A 16412-nucleotide genomic window follows, 5' to 3' on the forward strand; every position below is an offset into this window, starting at 1 on the left:
AGCTTGCCCAGTTCTGCACTTAGTACTGGTGTTGCACAAACAACTTCAATGGTTTGCTCTGATCTACAGAGCTTTGTATGGGTAGAAGCTGTTCATCCTTAAACCCACACAGTCACAGTTGGAATCAGAAAAGTATCCAGAGAGACTTGGGTGGATCCTTCTCTGTGAAAACTTCAGGTCTTGATTACAGCTTGAATTTCCATGTTTTGTACTATCTCAGTGAAATACAAAAACTATCATTCTGCAAAGAGTTTGAGGGGGAAATGAATTGTTGGGAAGCTGGAAAAAGTTGAATGCAAAGCTTGTTTTTTTGTTGAATGCAGATTTGTTTCTAAATGTCTGTTATTATGAACTTGCTGTTTGTCTTAACTAAATTTCTCTTAGAAGAGATACCTGCTGGGTAAAGTGGTTTGAAAAGAAGCAGAAATAAAAGAGCTGATTGAAATATATAAAGTACCAACCTATACACTGCATTGATATGAAAGCCCTTGAAAAGTCAGCGCAAGTGATGCAAAACCTCCTAGATTTTGCTAGTGTCTCCTATGTGTTACCCACTTCATTTTAGTGATTGTTTCTACAGGGCAATTTGCACAGAGAATGCAGAACATAAGCAAAACAGACACACTTACTCAAATCCCAAAACACTTCAGGGTACTAGAGCTAAATACTTTTATTAAGTTAAAGCATATTCATAAATTCAAAGGCCTCTTCACATTTGCATTAAAATATTCCCGTCTGGATTATCTGGTCCTTCATGGATACTGATCTTCGAAGGCTCTCAGGACAAATCGCTGGTCAGAGCTCCTTATTCTGACAAGATGCTTCCCTTATGATATCAAGCACTAGACCCAAATGCAGGTATAATCCCATCAGCCACATATTCACCCTACTCAGACTTATCTAGTCCTATACTTTATACAATAAAGTCAAAGACATTTTAAATTTCAGAATATATGAGCATTTACCACCTGACTGCCAGGAATCCGGGGTGGTGGTGGAAAAGTGATACACAGCTCCAGCCTCAAGATAAACAATAAGATTTCCCTGTCTGACTATCTCTGTTAACAAGCTGAGACAGAAGTTAATTTTCCTGGTGCTTTTGCTGGCATTTAACTACATGCAAAGCAGATGCAAAGGCAATGGAGAATCACTACAGGGGGAGAAGTGGGTTTGTACAGTTTAAAGATTGCATGCCATTAATTTAAAATATTAGCATAAGAGAATTTTTCTGTCACACACAGAGAGGCCAAGGGTCTGCAGCCATTGCTACCTGTTGTCAGGTATGCTTTGTCGAATAACCACCGTTTATACATTTGGTCCCGGTCAGCACAAGCACGTGATTATATTTCAGTTCATTTAGCCAGAAACCACAATACTGGGGCTAAGGGTGGTTTCATGCTTTTAGGCTAGCAATACAACATTTTATGCCAGATTCAGCATAAAGCCTGCAAATACAAAGTGTTTACATGACGTTTTTTGAACACCTTTGACCCAACTGTGTGAGTTTATATTTTGCTCTAGTACAAGGTCCCATATGTCACCCATGAACAGCATGGGATCCATGGCATTTGGAATATATTAGCCTTCAGTCACTACCTTTTCCTTATCTCCTCCCAAGACAATTTTTAGACTTTTAAGGAAGTCCTACAGACTTAGCTATGCTGCCCTATCCTTGATAAGGCAACCTACAGAAGAATTTTTTTTTTTTTTTTTAAAGTCTTACCTAGAGCAGTGTAAATGCCCTTACCAATTTGTGTCTATTGACACAGCAGAACACAGCCTTATTCCCCAGACTTTTAATTCACTAACTCTAGTCAAGGCAGGGTCTAGAAGAGAGAGATGGTAATGAACTCCATGTTGGGAAGAATACAATGAACTTAAATACAGGAACATTTGTATCCATTGATAGATAGATTGATAAATGTAATTTTAAATGTTATTTTATGTTAAAATCAAAGCAATACTTTTCATGTGTGTTTAATTTTGGTCTTCCATCAAATTTCCTTTGGTGGTATGGCTCTCTTTAGTAATTTTACATTTACAGATTGAAGTCTAGCATATACGGACTCACATGGCATATGAACATAGCATACATAGACGCACACCTTATGTGAACATTTTTTTCCTTGTTGCTGTCTGCAATTCCTTTTAAAATTAGGTAATGGACCCCAAGAAATCCACAGGCCTTAAACTGAAAATTACTTTCAAATGCTTAGCCATATAAAGTACAAAACAAGGTTCTACTCCTTTAGCTTGAATGGCAGCTAAGCTGCCCTCTACACAGCTTAAACAGGAGACTAGTGCAAGGCCATTCAAATCTTTTTTTTTTTTTTCCATGTAGACTCCAAGGAACCAGGCTTAATATATTTTTCTTCAATAACAGTAGATTTGGCTTGAAAGTAATGCGTTAAGATACAGCATGTTACCGGTATTCATAAATGGTTTGACTTTTGGTTTAATTCAGCTGTCTCTGACTTTTTATTTTGAATATGTTTCTCTGCTAAAAATGGGGTGGAGGAACGGTTCAGCTCTGAAGTATTCTTTAGAAAGCTGGATGCTTTTGCCATCCCACCAATGTCATCTGGCATTAATTAACATAGCATCTCCCTAATTATATTGTCAGCATACAACCACTAAATTAAAATACAAAAAGAATTGTTAAGAGTTCCCAGTTTAACTCTGGTATTTCTTTTAAAGCATAATTTTTCAAGTTTTGTGTATATAGGAAATCAGCCAAAGCCCACTGAAGTTAATGGGATTCGTTCAGATTAAGCCCAGAAATGTTTGGAAAATCAGTGGGGTGTCCAACTTGCCTCTCTAAATCAAGCAATTAGGTACTTACATTCTGTTATTCAACACTGCAGATTTTCTCAAGGGACTGAAGAATGTCTTTCAGGGAGAAAAGGAGAGCTTCAGATGCACTGGAGGTTCACCATCCCATTGCACCTATGCCTTTAGGGTACCAAAAAGAAACCCTAGGAAGAAAGACTCAAGTAAGTAGATGTCTCCTACCCCAGGCAGGATGGAAGAGCAGCTGAGGGCTCCCTGCCCCCCACTCATGGTAAGACCGAGTCCATTGCAGCAAAATGTAATTCTGAGACATGCCAGACATCCATCCCTCAAGCAAACATCAAGGAAAACTGCAGGGGGCTAATGCAGCCCCAGCACAGCTCAGCCAGAGTACCAACCTCTTGCATCCAAAACTTCTCACAAATGACGCCACCTCTCTCTCTTGTGTGTTTTCTTCCTTTTACTCATGTGACTCCATGTGTCAGGCACAGCACGTTGACCTAATCTGTGAATTGTCTTCAGCTGTATCTGCTGGGAGAAATACGGTAGTTGAGGAAAAATGGCACTGCTGCAGCGAAGATGTGTGTGGTGGGGGGAATCATGTGCTAGCACCTGTTGTGCTTATTATCAGCCTGCTGGCAAACTACAAGGAGGTCACAGTGCTGGAGGCCCAACAGTAGAGGCATGTCAGAGTTCAAATAACAGTGTTAATTCAGGTGAGTGGCATGGGGGAGTGAGTTGCCACACAAAAGCCATAGCCAAATTCCCGAATCCTCTGTATGGCAGACGACATGTGTGTGTACTGCTAGTGCTTCTGTATTGCTACCTCCCATGCTCTTTGCATTGTGCTGGGGTCAATGGCTCGGTGATGCACTCCTGGTGAATTTTGCATCTGTCTTTGTTCAGATGGGAAGAACTGTGGAGAGGAGTTAGTGCCTGAGCAGATCCTGTGGTCTCACAGCAGCCAAGAAGCCTTCACCCTGAGCAAAACCTTTGGTCTCGTTTAAGCCAGTCCTGCTTAGCAGCACCGTGTCAGTAGGTGAGATAGCTCTGTGTGTGTGGCTGAGCCAAGCTGGGAGCAATACCTAAGTAAAAGACTGGATTAACTTTGCCTTTTGACATGCCCTGGAGTTCAGTCCTGCTCTCAGTCACTGGGAGCTCTGTCACCTGCTTATGCTTGGGTTTTCACATTAGCATTGCCTACACTTCAGCATCACGGGCCTCCACTCATGTCTCTTGGTATTATTAAAATCTTTGAGATATAATTTGTCTCCAGTTAACCAAGAGTTTTATTTCTTTGGAGTTTGGTAGAACTATACATCACCCTCAGATAATCAGAAACACATGGAAAAATATTAAAATGTTGCATAAAAAGAAAAAGAATGAAATGTTTTCTTTCCAAGACAGCTACTCTTTTGCTGCAGACTTTTTACTTTAGGAAAAAAAAAAATCAAAATGTTGTCAGCACTTTGGAAACTATGTCCATTTTTTCCACCCCAACAGTCTTTTGCCTTTTTTCCCTAGACCTGTAAACCAAGCATGTTGCTAGAGCTCAGGACAACACATGAAGACCTTACATTTTTTTTAAGAAGCAAAAAGCATTCCAGCAGTGGTAACATTTCAGATTTTTCTTGGACAGGATACATTGCCCTAGCTCCCCACTCCCCCAGGGACCTGAAAGCAGAGTCCCAGGGCAGCCTTTATCACAAACTGCTCTACCTTCGGAGTCAACTATTTAGGGCATACGAACCAGCCTGGGAGACCTAGTCACTCAGGAAGCTGGACAACCTGAAAAGGCAGGTAGCAGGAGGTCCTGGGGAGCATGGCAGCTCACGCGGACAGCTTCGGTGAAGGCTGCAAGTCCATGAGTGAAACGGTCCGCAGACATCTCAGGGAGCTGCCCAAAAAGTTGGGGCACCCACGCTCGCAGTCAGCCTGGCAGTTTTGGAGCCCAAGCTGCTGGGAAGGCAAGGGAAAGGCAGGGAGGACATTTAACTTGAAATCACTATCTTCACACAGAAAATTCTGGTGAGGCAAATCCCTGTTTCAAGATCAGGGCCACTGTCTGGAGACAGCTGTTTGCCCGCTGAAGCTTGGTCAGCACCGGGCTGTGGTAACTCCTGCTGGGACACCCCCAGCCGAAATGGTGGGGAGTGCACTGGCCCCATCTTACGTAGCCTCTTCTGGGCAAGATGTGGGGCTGGCCCTTCAGTGAAGAAGCCTCCATATTTTGCTGTGGTATGTTCATGACATGCCAGTGATTTTCATTCACTGCTGTCACAAAGACTAAAGTATGGTCCATTAATCTGTATGGGAACTGCCCAACTGGTGCAGGTCTGGACCCCCTGTGCCCCGAAACTTTTGCATTCACTCATGTATACCAGTGCCAAAGTCTGTGCAGCCAGGGTGCATTTACGAGGTCAGTAAACCAGAGTGGTAGGATTTTACCCAGGGAGAGATGCAGGCATGCATCCAGGCTCCCAGTCCTGGGACACTTAAAACAGAGCTCATCACTACTGTGAACAGACTATTCTGTAAACTGAAAAGCAAGCTCAAATATAGTGTTGTGCTCACACCTCATGATGCCTGAAGTCAGACTGTAAACTCTCCAGGACGAACCCTTTAGCCAGACCCTCAGGCAGCATAAGAGAATATGGCTCTAGTGGAGCGATACTGATATACCCAGTTAGAGCCAGTTTCAGGTTTCCCACAGGGACAGGTAGAACTGAGTTTTGCCATTCAAAGGATAAGTGGTCAGAGCCAGAAAGGGCCTTGCCACTTGTGCTGCAGGAGGTGAAGATATGTAAATGGGACAAAACCTCTGCAGAGCGGAGATGTCTGTTCTTATTGCTGCCAGGGCAGGGAGAGGCGTGGGGGGCAAGGGGAGGCATGGGGGCAGCAGGAGGCATGGGACAGTGGTTGCTACTCCTTGGTATGGCCAGCCCCAGCCATATTCGTCACCGTTGCCCCATATAAGCCAACCTCTGCTTCAGCACAGCAGCATCCAGTCTGGCTTTCTGAGAGTTGCCATGGGCACAGGCAGAAGAAACAGTGGGGCAACACTGTTCCTGCCTCTTCCTTCACCATCCTAGTTTGCTGCCCCAAGCCTATGTCTAGAACCAGGCTTAATACATTACATATGTAATTATTATTATTATTTTTTTTTTTGCATTTTACAACAACCTGAAAAATATTTCTTTGGTCTCAGTTTAGGCCATCTAATGTTACCACTATCGTAGAAATGATAATAAATATAGAATAATATATATTCTATATAAATAAATAATAATATAAAAATATTATTTATTATAATTATATAATAAATAAATATAGAAAGAAGTAATACATATCTACAGAAGCTTGGTTACCTGTTTCCCCTCCACACATACCACATACACGCCAATGCTAGAATTTCACTTTAAGAAAAGGTCACCACAGTCAATATCACAATTCCTATTTTGCTGCAATGTAATTCAGTTTTCTTTCCATTTCATTTTAGGAGATTCCCCTGTACCTTCATCAACTTACACATTCAAAATTGGTCAGAAGTGGCTGCTTTTAATCCAGATGAGTTAGTATAAGCTATAGCAGAATTTGTCTAATGGCAGTTAGCAGAGTCCAATAGCATTTTACAGCCCTAGGAAATGCACCCCAAAATCTTTGCAAGAACATGAGAAATGCTGGAAGTACTGCTTAGTTATAACGTGTACTCAGAGATGGTTCTAAAAATAAAAGAAACTTCTGTTTAATCACAACTGTGGGATTTTCAGGATCACTTTCTGCTGCAGAAGCAGTTAAATAGATCCTGACACAGAGTACTAAGGAAGGAAATGTACGTGTTTATTTTGGAGTGTTTGGGTCATTGGATAGAAAGCTTATAGGAAGATGGAAAACACGCAGCAGTAATTTATTTCTAAAGGGAAGGGGGAGAAAAGTCAAGGAAATTCCCTCACAGTGTGCTTGGAGCCAGATTTTCAGCTAGTGTAAATCTGCAGACTAGGATAAACTTATTGGAACCAGTTCATGTCCTGTATCAATAGCAGGCGATACGGCAATGCTGATTCACATTAGCTGGTGATTTGAGCCTCTGGGGAGAGTCCGCATTACCAGACTCCTGTTAAATGCCGGTGTACTGCACCAGGGTAAAACTAGGGAGTTGTCCTAGGCTCAGATCCAGCTCTGCTCTGTCTGGGGGCTGTGCAGCCACATAGCAGCCCCGTCCCCAATAAGGTGTCAATGAGCACAGACCTCTTCCTCTTTTCCCACCACCCTGGTAAATCATCCCTGATTGCATGAAAATAAAATTTGAACGTTGCAACAATGATTCAAGTTTGCTTGGCCTTAGTTCCCAACACTCACCAGCTCTGCAGACAGAAAGTGTATTCTTCTTGACCTCCTCAATATGTTTGCATTATCAGCTGTTAAATTTTTTATTACACATCACTGAATTTGAAGCATCAAGGCTTTTATGCAGCTTGCCACTACTCTCTCTCTAGGAATTTCGCAAATAAATCACTGAAATGCACTGCAGATTGTCAAAGAGTCGCTGACATACTCTGCAGTAGAAAGGCGTTGGATAACCTTTTGCACTAAAATGCTATTTTAAGTGCTTTCATAAAGAGTGCTATTGTTTGTAGAAAATCTATTGCTCTGGTGAAAGGAATTAATGGCTTGCACATGATGCATCACACCCATGATAAAATTCTTCACAGAAAAGTAAAAAATCCTAAGCAGTGACCACGCACACAAAATTGTTAGGGATACTCTGTGGGCTGAAGCTCTCTTCTTTGTCTGGGTATTCAGACCTTTCTGAGCTTCCTTTGTGTAACAGAGCACAGATATAAAAAGCGGGGCTAAATGATCCAGCTGCTTTTCTACACCACAGGGTCAGAGCCTTCAGCAAAGGGTTTCCCCCCTCAAAAGCAGGGACTGAGGAGGGGAAGGGGTGTTGGATATGCCTAGGCAGCTGCCTCTGGGTTTTGTGTGAGCCCTGAGAAAAAAGGATACCAAAGCATCCGTTTCTGAGGACGAGGCCATGGTGTTTCTGCAAGGGGGAATTGACTGTGTGCTGTTTATAACCACCCTTGTAGCAATCAGCGAGCGTCTGTACACTCTTTAAATAGACACATCACCCTAAGGAAATACCCAAGTCAGCACCTCTGTATCCTGCCCTCAGAGAGGAAACCTGACCTGCAAGGCATCACAGTCTGCTGCTGCTTGGTGGAGGAGCAGAAATATTTCAGCTGAGGATGGCTGCTGGCTTTTCTTGAAGAGGTAGCTCCATCAGCCCTCACTCTAGTTTTATACTGAGGTGCTGCCAGTTACTTTAGAGGCGTTATCCCATAGTTCACAAGTGGCCGTGAGAGAGAGGACTCAAGCCTCAGGGAACAGCTTCCCGAGCAAAGCAAGAAGGATATGATCAAGTAATTGATTAGTTTATAGAATGCTCCTTTTTTCCCACTAATTGCTATTAAAAACAGAAAATATACTTCCAAATATTTATTCCTGGAAAATACTGCTTTTTTATCCGATACTGGTGTTACTGTATGAATCACTTAAAACCAGACAAGACAAATTGCCAGACACTGTATTAAGTAAAATCCTGCCATGAAGATAGAGGTTTGGTTGATCAGGAGAACACACAAGGCAGTCTTCTCACCTTCTGAATGCCTATAGAAGTTCTGTACTATAGTTTTTTAAACTGACACGGTACTTGAGGCAGTAATTCTAACAAGATATTCACAGACTTATCCCTAAGAGGTCTTCACAGACAGGCCACACTGAAAAAATGTGTGTTCCAAAATATTATGTAAGTACACATATAGAACAGAGAAGAAAAAAAAGCCACTGAAAAGGCGTTGTAATCCATAACATTACACACATCCATTAAATTGCATTTTGCTATCTCTCCACAGTCCAGAATTTCACAACTATAAACAAGAAATTGAAGACAGGGATTTGTATGCTAAATTCGTATGCGACATTTTACATCAGAATCTGAACTCAAGTAAGGGTACTGAGGTCAAAGAAGCTACTTGGCAATGACCCTACTGTAAGTGAAATCAGAACTAGACCCTAATAATATACTGTATGTCAGAATTTTGTTAACACCAGACTGAGTGGGGGAAATGAAAATTTCCTAATCGGTTACTTTTATTACTTGTCAGATTTTGTTCAGACTTTCCTGAAAATGCTGCCATTTATAAACATACATATTGTGGAGGAAATGCAGTAAATAGGTCAAGTTAGTTTCCCAGGAGATGTGCTGAGGGACCTAAACACCCTCAAAGTTTTTGTAAGACTTAGGTTGGGAGAATCAGCTTTACAAACACACAGTTTGCCTGTCAAATGTTAATGTAACAGTTCCTTCCATTGTCTTCCTGCCAAAAGGCCCATCTCCATCCCAAATTTGCCCTTTGAATTGCTGATTCACATGCTGACTTTTCAAAGGCATCTAAGAAACTACTTGCGAACAGCACTTAAATCATGTGGCCCTGTGGCAGAGAGAATGCGCATAGCCAGAACAGTTACTTGTCAGTGGATCTTCTCTGTATAGGTAGAAGGATGAAAAGTATCGTGGTTAAGGGAGCAGGGTGAGCCACTCTGGGCTTGATGTGCCATCAATTTCTAAATTGCTGTGTTCTCACTCTGATTCCGCCTGAGATTGAGCATGACAGAGCTGTGGCCAGACGGTACTTCTGGCCGTGTCTTGAGTCTGTCCAGATGGCAGGCGTTCCTGCTACTCAAGGAGGCAAGATCTTACTTCAGAAAGAGGCCAGGGCTCCTGACTCAGGCAGCTCCCACTGAGCTCTGAGTACAGCAGCATCTGGGAGGTATTGCCATCTGCGCACACAAGAGCATGCTCAGGAGTGAGTCCCTGGGGGGTCCAGGAGACAGTATCTGACACAAGCGAGGTACTTCAAGTCTACACCTTGCTTCTGTGGGAAGGCTGAGACCTTCCTGGGAGCACGGGGCCCTTGCTCCAGTGGGCAGCAGCATGTTCATGCCAGTCTGCAGGAACTGAGCACTGGCAGTGCTGCTGCTAGATTTGAGTCCAAAGGGAGGACACAGGCCTGCCGTGTCTCACATTTGGTGAGCTAGACAAGCCCCACAGGCACACTTAAGAATGCCACTTAATGTGCAGTTTGGAGCTTTTTTCCATTTGGATGCAAGTAGTGTTAAAACCATCTGGAGAGCTGAGGGCCAGGCTAAACTGTCTGCGTAGACATAGCATATGTATTTCTGACATGGACTTCACTGTGTGAGCTTATGCTTTGCCTGGCCTAGCTGGAAGACAGTCTCTGGTTACGTAACTGCTGTTAAGGAGCAGAGGTTGTGCAGTTTTACAGAGGACATGGTCAAAGAGTTAATTAAGTCCTCAACTGTTTTCTTTTTCTTGTTGGAACCACATCATGCTTTATTTGGAGGAGCTTTTTCAGCTGTATTGCGGGTACTGTGTGTTTGAAAGCCCTGTTCATAGCAGCTGAGAAGGCACATAGGACGCATGCTCCTAGGCATGCTGGCAGTACAGGTGTCTCAGGCTCTATACAGCCTTTAAGTTTCCACATCTGCTTAAAAGGGCAAGACATTTCTGGGGGACTATGTACATGTGAGCCTTTGTGGACAGGGAGTGGCTACTCACATTCCCAGGCCAGTTTGAAAGGGACAATCATGATTCATTTGTGTTATCTGTCTCCAGTACGTCTTGTGTGGGGGTTAGCAGCCCTCTGTAATCAGTAATCCTGTAAGCCAGTGATAGGCATGAGCAATACGACTGCTGTGGCTGGAACCCTGCGCTCGCAGATGGAAGCCAGCCTGACCCCTCGCACAGCGCAGAACAAAGCTCACCCAGTCCTTTCTGCAGCCAGCCCATAGCCTGGCTTTGAGCTTTTACACATCTATGAAAGAGTCACCTGCTAGGGCTACTAAATCTGTCTTCATGCCAAGTACTGCTTTAAGCTTTTGGGTATAAAGGGATAAAGCCGATACCTCTCCGAAGGAGACATATTTCTTCCGTTCTTTTCCCAGCATTTGCCACGGAGGTTCACCTGCCACCACTGCTATTACTGCAAGCAACAACTCTTAGAGAGGAGAACAACCTACTTCATCACAGAGTATGGATGGAGCAAAGGGAAGAGTGAAAGCCTCCTGATGTGAAAGGCAAGGATAGCAAAAGATCAGAGAAGCATATGAGTTGACAGATTTATTTTCTATCTATCAAGACAAAGACATACATAAGCATAGTTCTGCTTTTTTGTGAACGATACCTCATATGCAAGGACTACTGACTTTTGAAGAATTCTTCTGAAATCCCTGTAGAACATCACTGCTGGTAAAACTTACAAATCTGCTTGAGATCCATGAATGGAAGATGATATAGGACTGCAATGTGTCATTGTACAAATGGTGTAATTCACCAAAAATAAGCCCCTGTAGACTGTTGCCCCTGCCCTTACCCTACAATTACAGGGAGGGAGGGACCGTGGAACAGAGGCTTCAGGACACCATGGAATATATTTGGCCTCAAGGCAGTTCTCAGAGCACCTTGACATACATAATTAGTGAGGATGCTGATGTTTATTTAGGGCTTGTGGTTGTGAAAAATAGAACAAAGAGATTTCTGGGGGATGGGCAATAATCAAGGCAGTAAAATTTTCTCTCATCTCTTTTGCTTTTTCTCTCATATTTTCCATTATAAAAACAAACTAAAAACACCCCTATTCATTTAGGTCACTTAACTCGCGCTTTCTTGACAGCTGAAACATGCTATGCAAGGTTATTTTCTTGTATCCTTTTTTGCCTTCTACTCTCCCATTTCATTCTTGCTGCATCATCTTAAAGTTAGAAGATCTTATGATTTCAAACACTTTTTGAGAGCCTGTAGTCAGACTGACAGGAGGCAGCAGGGAATGAGCTTAGCCTGCTATTTTTCTCAATAGCTCTGTCTGAGATGAAAACTCCCCCTTGCCACATAGAGTCCTAAATGAAAGAGTAATTTCTGACTTGCTTTCACAAATTTTTTGATTTTTTTTCTCCTCTTTAGTCTGCATGTCTTCCTGATACTTCTCCAGCTCCTGCTCATTATGGAACCAGTATCATCCTACATCACTCTTACAGTTTTCGCAAGTCTTTCCTTTTGACAGAGAGAAGCTCCTTAGAAGAAGTTCAAATCTAAGTTTCACTGAGCTTTGAGAGAGAAATCAGTCTAGAATTTTATTTTTCTGGAATGATCAAGTCAATGATTTTCTGGTTTTTTGGTTTGTTTGTCTTTTATTTGTTATTGTTTTTTAATTTGGAGGAAATTGTGTTAGAATTAACTTTACTTTTGCAAAATATAAATCCATGTTAGCATCTGAACTTTGTAGCTTTATACAACTTTGTAGCTATTACAGAAATACAGTTCAGCTGACTTTATCTGAGCCTATTCTGTTCTACAGTTTCTTTGTTTTAAAGAGAAACAAGATAAAGACTGGCTACGTGAGTAATAAACTTATATCAATCACATACATTAACTTTCGGTAATCGGAGAGTAAAATCTTATTCAAAAGTCCGATTGAGCAAGACACTGTTCAAACAAGGACAAACGTAGTTCCTGCCCAGCAACACATTAAAGGCAGAAGGGAGAAAGAATCAATTATTGCAGAGGTAGATCTTAACATAAAGCCTAGCAAAGTCAGTGCTGTTTTTCCCATTGACTTCCCTTGATTTCAGATCATATGTATCTATACACAGACACATGTGCACACATACGTATAGATGCATTCCATCTATATTCATAGATACACACATTTTAGTTAGATGCAAGTCTTGCAGTTGATAGTATACATGCACAGCAGTGTACACGGTCGTAATGAAACAAGAATCAAGGCTTCACTTGGTAATGAAATGAATAATGACTTTGTTTAATTGCTGCCACTCTCCTGAAACACATATGTCTAGCTGTTGTGTTATGGCAGAAGCAGGTTTTGAGGAAAGATCTGGCTTGAATGAAAGTAGAGTATTAGATTGTGGAAATGAGATATTTTTATAGAGAACAACAGGCATCTATTTTCATTCGAGTAAGCTGTTCTATAAAAGGGAGAAGGAATTTTATTATTTGAATTTTCCATTTTTTAGTGTAAGCTGAGGTACTCAAATCCTACACTGAATGTATAAACTGCAAAGGTTAAACCTAGCAAAGCAGAATTTTAGCAATGTGGGAGCAGGGTAAGAATGTATCTTTTCTTTAGCAGCATTTCAAGAACTAGTTCTCACAAATTTTCGAAATATTTTGCATGGCATTTAGTGAAGTCACATCAGGACTCCCTCCTCACCACTTAAAAGCACATTTGAAAAAGACAATGGCATCTCTTTCAAAGCATACTCCTTCACTGGTAAACTTGTGATGAAAACAAGCATGAAAGGCAGAGAAAACTCTGGATAAATTGAACATTCCCTATTTATGGCAAACAAGTAGCTCAGAAACTTGAGCAAAGAAGCCAGTGTTACAAAGTCTAATGCATGTAGGATAATTTTTAAACTCACGTTCAACAAAGTTGGGTGCCCTACCCCAAAAATAATGATAAATATCTTCTTATTTGTCCTCCACCCCTTTATGTAGGAGGCTGGCTCCTACATAAAATCACTCTACCTTTTACCTAAATCCTCCTTCCTAGCCTATTCCTAGCCTTTACTTAGCATAAAAGGTACAATGGCAATCTCAAAATTCTGCCCAAACTTCAACTAATAAATTCAGTCTACCTGCTTAGTTTCAGTCAGGAAAAAAAAAAAAAAGGAAAAAAAAGAAAAAAAACCACTTTGTTGCAGGTTCTGAATTGCTGTATTTTGCAAAGTTTGTACAGCATAAATGTATATAGTCTTTGTCAAAATACGCTCTATTTTAGACACAACTATATTATCAACAGTGAGTGAAAAATTGCTCGGTGCACAGTGTACATCAACGGCTTTGAAATCTCTTAGTTGTGAAGGGATTCTACAAATGACGGATAAAACTGACTGTTCATTTAAAGGAATTTCTTCTTTCAGTCTATTGTCTCAGGCTAATGTAAACAGCTATGCCACTATTATGCATTTACAAATTAGGCTATGAGTAAAAACAACTAGATTGTTTATACTTTTATTTCCAAATTTTATATTCTCCTTGCACAGAGAATCATAACTTGAAGATTGACTCCACAACTGAGGAATCACTATACAGGAAGGACGCACATGGCTAAGTTTTGTTTTTTTAACATCTTGTTTGCAGATATTTCCTTTTACAAACTCTAATGGGGGAGGAGGCAAGATCCATGTTTCAGTTTATCTGAACCTCCAAAGTTTGCAGACTAGGAAAAGAGTGGGTGGGAGAAGAGGAAAAGGGAGGGAAGGCTGGGGAAAAAGCGATTGCAGCTGTTGTCTATCTGTGTTCTAAGTACAGGATCCTCTGATCTACTGATATGTAATTCATACCAGCAGGTTGATACCTTGAAAATATTTTGCACTGACCTGATGTTGTTATGAGGTTTTTTTCCTCCACCTCCTGTAATCAACAGTGCCATCAGATGATTCTCCTCTCTTAGCCTGAGTCATTTCCTCTTCCGTCACTTCAAGCTCTTTTAGCCTACAACTGACACTAACCACCTCTCCATCCTGGGAGTCCTTCCGGTCTCTATCTTCAACTGTAGTTAGCTTGCAAAAATTTGGCATTGCTTTTTGGGGAAGCTATTGTGACACAGGCCAGGGCGTGAATTTAGTTATTGTGGTTTAATTGCCCACGTGGACACTCTTATTCTGTACTAAAAGTGCCTTTTTGTGGTTTAAGTTGATCCATTTCCAAAGTAGCCTATGCTAAAACCACATGGACATATCTACATAGACAAATAGCTTGGAATAGCTATCCACACTATCTCCTATGTGAAGATAGTTATTCGCACCCTAATTACGCTTTTGAATTGCTTACTTAATTCTTGAGCAGTTTTACATTAAAAATCTATTTTGTCTCTGTTATCTCCTTTGTGCTACCAACTGCTAGCAACTTTATCCAGCTGTAAAAAATGCAGTCTTCTCTGATTTCCCTATTTTTTCACAAGCATTTTGAAATGCCTTCCATGAGTGGTATTTTATAGACTTTACTGTAATACCACAGATAAAACACAGCTTTATAACAAAAATAATTCTGACAAGATGTTGCTATGGAAATACTTAAAATACAAACAGTTTTAAGCTGAGCCATTGTGATGGAAAAAATTTGACAAATTCTTACAGTTTTCACAGCTCCAAAATGCTGCTCCCAGCAAACAAACAAGGCTCTCAAAGAGGAGCTACTGCAGATCCAGTTTTTCTCTGAGAGCCCCATCTGGGCAGACTTGTAGAAAGTGCAACCTGAGTCAGATTTTCTGAAATTCCCACAAGAGCCGGACCATGGTTTGGGCATTTAGGGCTGAGCCTGGAAGGCTGTAGGACGTCGTCAGCAGTAGGTAGCAGGCAATGAGAGCCAGCATGGGAGGCAGCAGCATCTCAACAGGCAGAGCTGGAGGAGCAAAGTGTGTATCGGCAGTGCATTAGCAGGGAGAGATGGGGACTTCTGGGGTGAATTCAGAGGAAGGGGTTTGGGCTTTGGAAGGAGTGGTGTGTGCTAGTGGGAAAAGGGCTTTGAAGGAAGGAGGATTCTGGCAGGAAGGGTGGGGAACTGGGAACCAGACAGACTGAAGAACTCTGCAGTGGTAGAGGAGGAGGGCTAGGAGGGACAGACCTCAGTGTGACAGGAGCTGTTAGATGTGCCAGAACAGAAGTACTGGTGGCTTGGAGCACTGGTTTGGGAGTGCAAGAAGGCTCTGAGACAAGACAGGTGGATAGCTGGGATGACGGGAGTCAGACAACACTGGAATTGCCTGGTGCATACTCCCTCCCAGCCCTTCCCAGCGAGGACTGGGATCTAATAGGGGGGTCATCTATGCAAAACGGACTACTTAGTCCTACCACTCTACCAATTATCTTTATCTTCATGTCCATTCTTACCATTAGAAATATGATAGCCCAGTTCTAAACTCTGTGCTTCTTGCTGGTGGAGCCCGTTTGAACTATGGGGACTTCAGTAACAGACTTGAACGCAATTGCGGCAGCAGGCTCCAGGGAGCAGGTGCAGGGTTGTTTAGGCAGCCCAAGAACTGTGTAAGCCACCTACCCAAGCAAAAAGCTGCTCATTTTTGACTTTGGTGGATTTTGAAATCAGAGTCATACATAAGCTAGACTGGGACACAGAGCATATGAAGTACATACTGCAAGGATAGCTTTATGTGCTGGAAAACTGCCATAATTCAAGGGGTCTCAGATTATGGTACACAGCCAGGACCCACCCTAGGAGAACATCAAAAAAATGATGTTGGTGTTCCCATCAGGAGTCCCACAGGCCTAGAGAGTGAAATCTTTGCCCCATGGGGCTGGAATTTTATTTACAGAAAAGTAACTAAGTGTACTCCTGAGCAACAAGCTAAATACTACTGCTGCTGCAATTACTCAGAAGTCCACTTAGTCACAACTGTATTTGGCAATATCATGAGTTGGTTTTCATTATTTCATGTAGAGCATGGAAGACCTTTGGAAAAAAGAAATGAATGATCAGTTCCTTTGAGTGTTTTTATGTT

At 41.9% G+C, this 16412-nt stretch overlaps 1 long non-coding RNA gene across 3 annotated transcripts; it reads right to left on the reverse strand.

Annotated features, from left to right (window-relative positions):
• Window positions 1-474: 474 nt before the first annotated feature.
• On the reverse strand, window positions 475-14354 carry LOC138067784 (uncharacterized). 3 transcript variants are annotated; one of them, XR_011142132.1, is made up of 5 exons: window positions 14275-14354; window positions 3189-3321; window positions 2843-2975; window positions 1724-1826; window positions 475-842 (listed from the first exon to the last, which is right to left on the reverse strand). It is a non-coding gene; the product is annotated as an uncharacterized lncRNA (long non-coding RNA). The 3 variants fall into 3 exon arrangements; XR_011142131.1 differs by having other exon boundaries at window positions 475-1826; XR_011142130.1 differs by having other exon boundaries at window positions 475-2975.
• Between the last annotated feature and the right edge of the window lie 2058 nt (window positions 14355-16412).

The sequence above is a fragment of the Struthio camelus genome, chromosome 1 (assembly GCF_040807025.1).
Source record: "Struthio camelus isolate bStrCam1 chromosome 1, bStrCam1.hap1, whole genome shotgun sequence".
NCBI lineage: Eukaryota > Metazoa > Chordata > Aves > Struthioniformes > Struthionidae > Struthio > Struthio camelus.